The sequence below is a fragment of the Cololabis saira genome, chromosome 20, assembly GCF_033807715.1.
Source record: "Cololabis saira isolate AMF1-May2022 chromosome 20, fColSai1.1, whole genome shotgun sequence".
Taxonomy (NCBI): Eukaryota; Metazoa; Chordata; class Actinopteri; order Beloniformes; family Belonidae; genus Cololabis; species Cololabis saira.
The window spans coordinates 20,235,600-20,245,264 of record NC_084606.1 but is presented as its reverse complement, the minus strand read 5'-3'; positions in this window follow the sequence as shown (position 1 = coordinate 20,245,264).

The window sequence follows — 9,665 nt, the reverse complement described above, 5'->3', positions numbered from 1 at the left end:
AACATTTAGTTTCTCTTTTGAGCTCTCTCTATCCTTTCATGAGGATTTTTGATTTAATTGGCGACAACCTCTTTAAAAACTTTGACTTCAGTTTAATCATGTGGCAAATGAAGGAAATTTCTCTCAGGTCTTTTGACGGAAGGACACTGTGTTTATATACTCTACATTGAAATTTTAAACATGTTTTCGTTTGGATTTTGGCACAAAAAAGGCCGAAAAGTCCTTGAGACAGCACATTAATGAAAAACAAAATCTCTGAACTGTGAACTGTTACTTCATCATAAGTTTGTAGGAGCCTTATTAGTATATTATTATAAGTCCTTATTTAATTTCAAAGAGAACAGATCTTTTCAGGTTCATTTCAGAACATTTCTGCAGATGCATACGTAATCCACAGCATTATAGTATTCATTTTCCCTAAAATCAATATGGTTTAAATTTCAAAAGCAGGATGCACAATTTCAACATGCCCTGGGATGAGACTTGTTTCCATGGCAACATTATTGAATCAAATACAATCCTGCCTTCCTACAACTGGCATGTGTGTCGGTGATGTGAAATGATCCAGCTTTCCCAAAAATAACCAGCTAGTTTTGTTTCCTCAACATCAAACAACAACTGGAAACAGAAGTAATGCGATTTATATTGAAGTAATACGAGTCCCACTCAGTGACAGAATACCCAAATAACCTGGCACTTAAGGTTATTTATTGTCATATAAATATGTTTTGCTTTGTGAACCAGCTACTAAACACTCAAACACAACCTGTTCTCATTCAAGGTCAACAAACGGTGGTGTTTCATCAGAGCAGCTTATGTATGTAAAATAATGTAAAGCAAGATTTATTATACTTATACTTTCAATACTTGTATCATTATGGGGCATTTAGTTGTGGACAAAATCTGGGTGAGGTGGTTAGAGGAGCAGTAAGAGTTTATGTCACAAGATAAACCAATTTGATTCCTCTCTTTTATTATTAACCCATTCACAAGATTTAATCCAATCTAATAGCTACAATCTAATCAAACCTTTTAAAAATAATATTAATGAGTTGGTAATATTCCTTAAAGAAGTCCTTCAGGCAAAAACTGAAACAAAAAGAAGTGAAGAACAACAACGTCTCTGTAATGAAACAGGCAGCTGGTTCAGGAGTAAAGTGCCCCCTGCACACACAAGCGCTTGCTCAGTCAAGTGCTTCTGCAAGTTGTGGCATGATATTTATATTAAAATAAAGAGAAAATTTAAATTTAAATGAAAAAATAAAATGCATAAAGTTTTCAACATTTAACTACTGAGACAAAGTTCATAAGTAATTTATGTCTCCATCGTCGGCGTCAAGGTTTGTCTCAAAGCAGTTAGTCTTAGATGTGTCACGTAATTCATATTTTGATTATTTCCTACCTAAACCGCTAAACTACACGTGATGGTGAGGAGTTGCAGTCAAAGACAGAACAAGATGTAAGTTCGTAGGTAGCTGAGCCCAGACTACATTGAGGGGCACCTCTTTAAGCTGGGACAATTGATCCGTGGGGTGCCAATTATAGTGATTGGCACCTTTATTTGAGTGAGGAAGAGGCGAGAGGACCGGCAGAAAGAGGACCAGATGGGTGGCCTGTTTTTGAGGAGGGGAGGGGGGCAGAGCAGGGAGGGGTCGGGGTGAAGTAACTATCTCGCAGCCAAAGGAGAAACTATGGTGGTAAACAGCCTCCAGAGAGCAACAACAGCACTGAGCTAATTGGGTTTTCATTGCTTTTTTTTTCTTTTTTACTGGTTACATCCGCTCATATGCCTTATTGACACCATTCACTGCTGGACAATGCTCACAACTAACTATATCAGGCAAAAGTTTATACTTAAGTTTACACCATTGCCTCCAAAAACGGTGCATGCCAGTATACAAACTGTGGTGGAAATCGTAAAAAAATCCAATCCCTAAATTTTTTCCTTTTATTTCTATACTTGATCAGTTTGATCAGACTGTCATGCTATTGTTTGGCTTTGACCTCATCACTTCCCACAGATATCCTCACATTAGCCCCAGCTAGTCTGTTCTGCCCCTGTAGCACCAATATTATGGCCTGCTGTGTAAAAAGCTTGGAGGGAGTACAGCTAAACATTTTGTTCTGCATCTGTAATGTCCCTGTTAGGCCTTGGGAGGTAGTAGTGGAGGCCAAAGATGACAGAGATGAGATGAGTGCTCTGTGAACTGGCAATGCAGAAAGGTATAATGGGTGCAAAGATGACTGGAAACTCAGTGGAGGACATGAAAAGAGTCTGTGTGGGGGACAGTAAGAGAGGTGTTCATATATATATATATATATATATATATATATATATATATATATATATATATATATACCCAGTCCACTTCCTGGACTGGGTATATTACAAACTTTGTGATTTGACCATTTAATTTGCTAATTCTTTTTGTCGGACAAGAATTTTTAGGTTTTTTAAATACCTGACATGTTTCAACGATTCCTTTCGCCTTCATCAGAGTCACCGAAACATGACAGGTATTTAAAAAACCTAAAAATTCTTGTGCAAAAAAAATGAGCAAATTAAATTGTAAAGCCATGGACAAAATGAACTTCATTAAATCATTTGGGATTTGTCTTGGGGCACTATATCTACTCAGTGATTTCTGTTTCCTTCATCATTTCATCGTCCTCCTGCTACCATGGTAACTCCGCCAAAACTGGCAGCAGTGAAAATGAGACCAGCGCCGCTGTGTGTGCCCCAAAGGAACGAAGAGATAAAATGTTTTTTTTATGCATGTTTATTCAGCCCCAACTGCATAAAGCAGTCACTGACCAGAGGCATGACGGACTTGATGCAGATCACCATGAAGGGGAAGGTCATGACACTTTGTTGAAGCACAGACTGAGGAGTGAACATTGTGTCTACGTAGGTCTGTAAATGCTCTGTTGGAGGGTGGAGGTGGATCTCATGCGCAGCTTTAAGCTCTTTCTGTGGAAGTGGCTCTTGAGCTATCGAAGGTTATGAACAAGAACTTCATCCTAGAGGTGGTGCCTGTTGGTGGATACTGGCTTGATGGTGGGATTTCTGAGCAGCAGCCATCTTGGCAGCTGTGCATCATTTTCAAAACAAAGATGTGCACCCTTAGCTCCTTTAAGACATGAAGGGAGTATTGCTGGAATGAACTGTGTAGAGCAAACATAGACTCATTTTAAAATGACTGGGACAACACACGATGATTCAGGTGTCTGAAATTAGAGGGCTCACACACAAGATAAGCAATAAAATAAAATAGTTATTCTCAAATAACTTCTGGCGATAACTTTTTAACTAAATACACAAAGACACGTGATCCATGTTTATGCTTTTTCAATATCAAAAAGAGAAAGATGAGTGAGCAGTTAAATAAAAGAAAAGATAATTGTGCCATAAGGGGCCGAGGCCTTTACACGCTCCTGTTTTGTTTAAGAGAAAATCAGATCAGTTCCACTTCAGCTCTCAAAAACTGTTTGTTGTTCCTCTGCACATGAACTCTTAGCTTCACATTAGCTCTGATTCTCCTTTAGTCGGCACTGGATGTATTTGTGTGTCTGTGTTTCTGGAGGGTCCACAGGGCCTCAGGAATGCTTCACTGTCCGGCCACCCCCTCTTTTCCTCCCCTCCTCTCCATCCTCCATCTCTGTACTGCCCCCGCCTCCTCCCTCCCTCCCTCCCTCTCTCCCTCCCTCCCTCCCACTATAAAGCAGCTCAGCGGCCCATCAGGGGGGCTTCTCCACTAATTAGGGTCACTAATTGGAGGTCGGCTGGGGCAAAGACCCCTCCACACCTGCATGGTCATGTGACTTTAAAATGGTCCACAGGGTCAAAGGTCGTGCAGTTGGGGTGGCGGAGGGGGTGCTGGATTAGTTTAACTGAGCAGACGAAGAGAAGAGTAACAAGATGACACAAATTGAAATAACAAAAAAAAAGGACTTTCCTGTTGCAGTCAATAAGATTACAAAAGCCTATCTGGAAAACAAATTACAAAACAAAGATTAAGCTTGAAAGAGTTAATACGCATGAGCAAAAGAAGCCTTCTTTCAACAGGTGTCTATCCTAGTGTACCTACAACTATCAACATCAAAGTGAAACGACACTTCAGAGGAGAACAGCCTGGATGGTGGTGGCTGCACTGCTAAAACAGCCTCTTTAGAAATAAGCCTCATATTCCTAAATCCAGTCATAATTGTCTTATTTTAAGCCTTATATGTCTTTGTCAGTGTGGCAAAAAAAATAATTCTTGACTGGAATTCTTCAAATTACCAAAATAATCTTCACATTTTCTTGAAACGAGGCTTTTAAACTCTCTTAGACATTAGTTTTTGTTTAGCTTCCTGTTTTGACTCCTGGTGGGGGTCTTCCCGTGGTGTGTTTGCAGGGTTGCATCAGCGAGGGCATCCGGTGTAAAACCGATGCCAAATCAAAATGATCCCTCTTTTAGGCACAGTTTCAGTTCATGATCAAGTGCCACAGATCAGGAAACTGTACCACATATCCTTTGATAGCAAACAGGAAAGCTGAAGCAATATAACAGCCAGCAGGCAGATTAAAAGGTGAGTCAAAATCTCTCTGAACCATGTCGATAAATATCACAAATGCTGCATTTACTCTGCTGGCCATTTCTAGTTAAGTATATATCCATTTTTTTTTTAAATGAGATACTTAGATCATCTTATAAAAGTGACCCATATCTGATACCTGCATTCACACTGGTAGATGGCAGAATATAGATAGATTTGACTACCAATCTGCAAATAAAAAAAGGTGGCAAGAGAGGAAAAAAAAAGTCCAGCTTTTTTCAATGAATGCAGTCAGGTGAAATAGAAGATGTAGTACATGGACCTATTTCTGTTAACGCAGTGACACACCTTCTGAGTGTTTTACACTACCTTTGCATTTATACTGCTATGCTGTTGGTTCAATAAACGCTGATGGCTACAACAGCAGCTCAGAGCAGAACATATTATCCAAGCCAGTGCTTTTCGAAGCATTTATGGAGTTCAGCGATATATAAACCATAATTTAATGTGAAAAAGAAAGAGTCCGTCCACCTGTGATAGCATCCATTTTCACCCTCACAGTAATGGGAAACATCTGATCTGTTCCCCTTTAGACCTGAAACCAATCTAAAACTAACATAACTACTTATACATGTCAGCTGGTCATCTGATCTCTGCCTCATAGGAAGAAAAAGATGGGAATTGAACCCTAAAGTGTAAATACAGTCACAATTTACCTCTGGTGCTGATGCTGCAATCTATAACTTCTAATCCAACTTCTAATTGGATAAAAGAGGAAAATCCAACAGGATGTCAGATGTCATAGCTGGGATGTAAAATGTTTTAGTATTGGTAGAGCTATATTACATCAATTCTAAAGTTAAGTGAACTTTATAACTACCGTACTTCCCACATCTGAGGTAGAACAAGGAAGCTGGGTAGCTCACCTCTGAGTAGATACTGTGATGTAGCAAACACTTTCATCTCTAGGCGGCCTCAAAGAAAGTAACATTTACATTCTGTCTGAGTTTTTGAATCGGCAGTTACTTCAGACACCCATATGAATACTATCAAGCACAAAAAAGTGTGTTTTTTTTCACAATATGTTCCCTTTAAGAAATTAGGGCCTAGTCAGAGGTTAATTGCCAGGTGACCTCAAGGGCAGAGAGCTCAGTGGAGGCCCCAAACCCACCTGCCTCTCTCAGCGCTCATGGACTAAGTGATGTCTCCTTGTTTTGACACAATTCACACAAGAGTTGGGCCTAAGCTCGTCCGAGAGGTTCACAGCTGCATTCCTGAGAACCAACCCGACCTGATAGCTTGGCGGGCCAAGATGGGGGTTCTTGTTTTTTGAAATTATGAAAAGGCAGGACGCCACAGGAAGTAAAATGTGTGAACCTTGTGGTTGTTTCACATTAACAAAAAAGACATGCTGGGTTATGGGTGTTACAGTACAGACTGTTTTACATGTCAAAGTTGTAAAAGCAACATTCATCTCAGCTGAGTTTATTGGTTTTAGTCATTTCTGCTTGTGCATCTATGTTTTGTTGTTTGGAAATCATACTCTTTTTTTGTGGTCATAATGTGTCGTACTATAGTTGCTTTATAGCAAATATTTTTCATTCATCTATTCACGGTCCGTTCATCTTGCATCTCTTTACAGCTGTTTTTTTCCTCTACTTTAGTTATATCTCATTTTGACAACTTTACTTCCCTTTATGTTTGTTTTGCATTTTATGTTTGATTTAGGTTGTTTAGCGTCTGTATTTCAAAGTTTTGCTTCTCATATGGATTATTTTTGATGATCTGCCGTCATTTGCTTTAAATTGTGTGTGAGTGTATTTTTTTTTCTGACTCAGAGGTCATTATATCGTAGATCTCCATGTAATCACAATTCTTTGTGTCTCTTAATGGTTTGTTTGGGTTTTATTTTAGTGATCTAACATTTGTTTGCTATTTTGAAAGCTTTGATTAATTTTACTTTTGTGTCTCTTTCTTTCTCTATCTTATTATGTGATTTATATTTCTTGGGGCCTTTACCTGCAGGATGTGGTTAAATAAAACCAAAATACAATGAATATTGGTTCATATACTGTATATGTACTGTTAATCGTATTATATTGGACTGAATTGCAAAAACAGGTGGATTCAGTTTCAATAAGATAAGAAATAATAATATAAAATTAAAATTTTTTTTTTTTTAGAGAGTAACAGATGGCCAAATCTAAAACTCTGACTTAAAATGCATGTACACATTTTTTGTGTAAGTTTTGCTGCTATTTTTTTAGTTAAAGGTCAAAGGAAAGACCTTCCATCTTCAGCCTAAACAGAGAGGATTAAAAAATACCATTATTCTTAACAAAATCTGTAATCTGATAGAAGTAACTTAGTTTTATATGCAGCCAAGTAATCAGTGCTACGAATTAGTTGTGCTGGAATAAACATGCAAGGGTGTGGAGTGATGCTTTTTTAAAATGTGTTAATGTTTTTATTCTGTGTTGAAAATAATATAATCAAAATGTGATTGCAAGAAGCTGCAAGAAGTGCTTGGCAAAATAAACTAACTTAACTCGCTGATTTTTCAAGTGGATGGAAAATGAAAAAGAGAGACTTCTTATGGATGTGAAATGCAAAACAACAATAAAACACACAATTGGAAGCACAAAAAGCTCAACTCACATTTGCTGGTTTTGTTTGTCCTTTGGTCTGGAAGTCGGTGGGACAACTGGGGGCCCATTGTTTCATCTGTGTAGGACAATTAGACAATTAACGTGGATACCGGTAATAATTAATCATTATCAGGTGCAGTGTCAAATACATCGATTCAAAGACTGCATCTTCACTATTGATGTTTTCTCTCAGGGTACAATTCAGCTATTACAGCCCATTGATCTTCTTCTCAAACTCATTGCCTTTCATGTGGCAGCTCCTTGGTTATTTTAATTTTTTTGAAGGTTTGCTGATGAATGTTTGTGAAAAAGTAAACAAACACGTTTTCAGAGAATAAAAGCATTTCATTTTCAGCACCATCTGCAAACAGACGAATCAAGGCCTAATGAAGGCCAAAATGTGGAAAAACAGGCGTTTAAACCAAAGAATAGTAGCTGACCCATCACATCTGTATTTTGCAGCACTGTGCCACACACACTCACACGCAGTCTATCACTGCCACATAATTCTTTTCCAGTTTCAATTTGTAAACCTTTCACAGAGCTGAATGAATCTTCCCCTTGCACACAAAGAGTGATGACTTCAAAAGTTGAGATTACATATTGTGCTTTGCCCTTCTGCACATTAAATCTGATTTGTGGTGTGAAAGCAGGAGACAAAATAAATAATTCCTGCACAGACTTTTCACCTTTAAACTGATTGATGTTTGGGCCACAAAAACCATTCTCAGTTATGCAGAAAATCCTCTTTTCAATATCAAAATCATTCCATTCACTGCAATACTGATGACAGGATTCAAGGTTGCGTTCCTCAAAATTATTATTATTTTTCTTTTTTATGCCTCTAAACACATGAGCAAGCCATAACTTTGCATCACCCTCCCCAAATTGCTTAGCCTTTTGTTCAAATAGCCGTGATATGATGTGAAAGCAGTTGCATCAGGACCATTCCAGCTTTGTTTTGGTTGATGCCCCGTGAGGACTAGACTATCAAATTTGACTGTGGTGTAAAGATACATTTTGTGAAGATGTCATTCTTTTGCTTATCTTGTTTTTGCAGGTTGGTTGATATTCAGAAAGTGATCCGACCTCAAGGCCGGAGGGTGGTTTCATAATTTCTTTCCCAGAGTATAAAGCTCCTGCCCTGTAAAGCATCAATCAGTCACCAATTAACATTGGTAAAAACCTGAAAATTCAGCTTTTAAATCAACCGTGACATCTTCCATTTTCTTTCTTTTTTTTTTTTTTTTACTTTACCTTCACCCCACATTTAATGCAGTACTAATGCACAGCAGAGTGCTTCCTAATGAATTCAAGGTTTTGTGCAGAACGCTTGTCATATTTATTCTCAACACATGGTTCAAGACTCTCTAAACCGACTCAAGGGAATGTGACAACAGCTAATTGTATACTCAGGAGGAATATGTTATTTAGATTTCAAGGGTATGAGAGTGCTTTTGAAAATAACAGCTGAGGCGATGATATGTAGAGTGCAAAGTGTGGTAAAATTGTAGTTTACTTTAAAAAACAATAGGAGCAAAAGCAGGACAAAAGCAGTCTGTCCTTGTTTAATGTTAATGTTTGTCGAATACTGGTACACTGGACTCCTAAGTAACCCATCAAAAACGTAATCATACTCTCTTAATGGAAATTAAGTTTTATTATGAGCCTAATAAGTGTACTTTCACCGTCACTTTATCAGATATTATTGTGATTTCCCAATATTCTTTTGACAGGCTTTTTTTGTTGTGTTAAATGAATTTTATATTTTATTTTTGTTGTTCTATGTGTATAAATACATAGTATTTTAAAACTTCCTATATCTAAGGTGTTTTTTATGTGTATTGTCTTTATTTTATTATGTTTTGCTTCAAGGTAGACTCAGGAAATGAACTGTTGCTATGCCTGTTAATCATACCCCCATGGCCCATCTTATGATAATTATGGATAAATAATGTTGTAAACAGCTTTTATTTATAAGTTTGTGAACACTCTGTCCGTAATGAACCTTTTTGCTGTTCACAAACGGCCAAAAGCATAAAATGAGACTAAAAAGAAACGAATGTAGCAAAAGAAAAAAAAGAAGAATAAACAAGTAAACATGGAAGGGGCAGAGATGCTTAATGCAGTTCTGAATAAGGTTCCATAATACAGCTTTGGATTTTTCCAAGCTGACTACAACCCCTGCTGGACTTCTTCATTGGCATAATACGCCAACAAGGTCTCGACCTCGTCATTAGTCCATCTATTTGTTTTTCTTGCTATCCTGCTATCCGGCTGTTGCCTGAGTTCTCACTAGAACTAAGAAAGTGGATCACATCACTTTATATCAGTTTATAAATCACTGAATGTTTTAGGACCAATGTACATTGGAGATTTTTTATTGCCATAGAAACCATCCAGATCATTCATGTGTTTTGGTTCAGGTCTGCTCTTTGTACCCAGAATTAGAACCAAATGTGGAGAAGCAGCATTCAG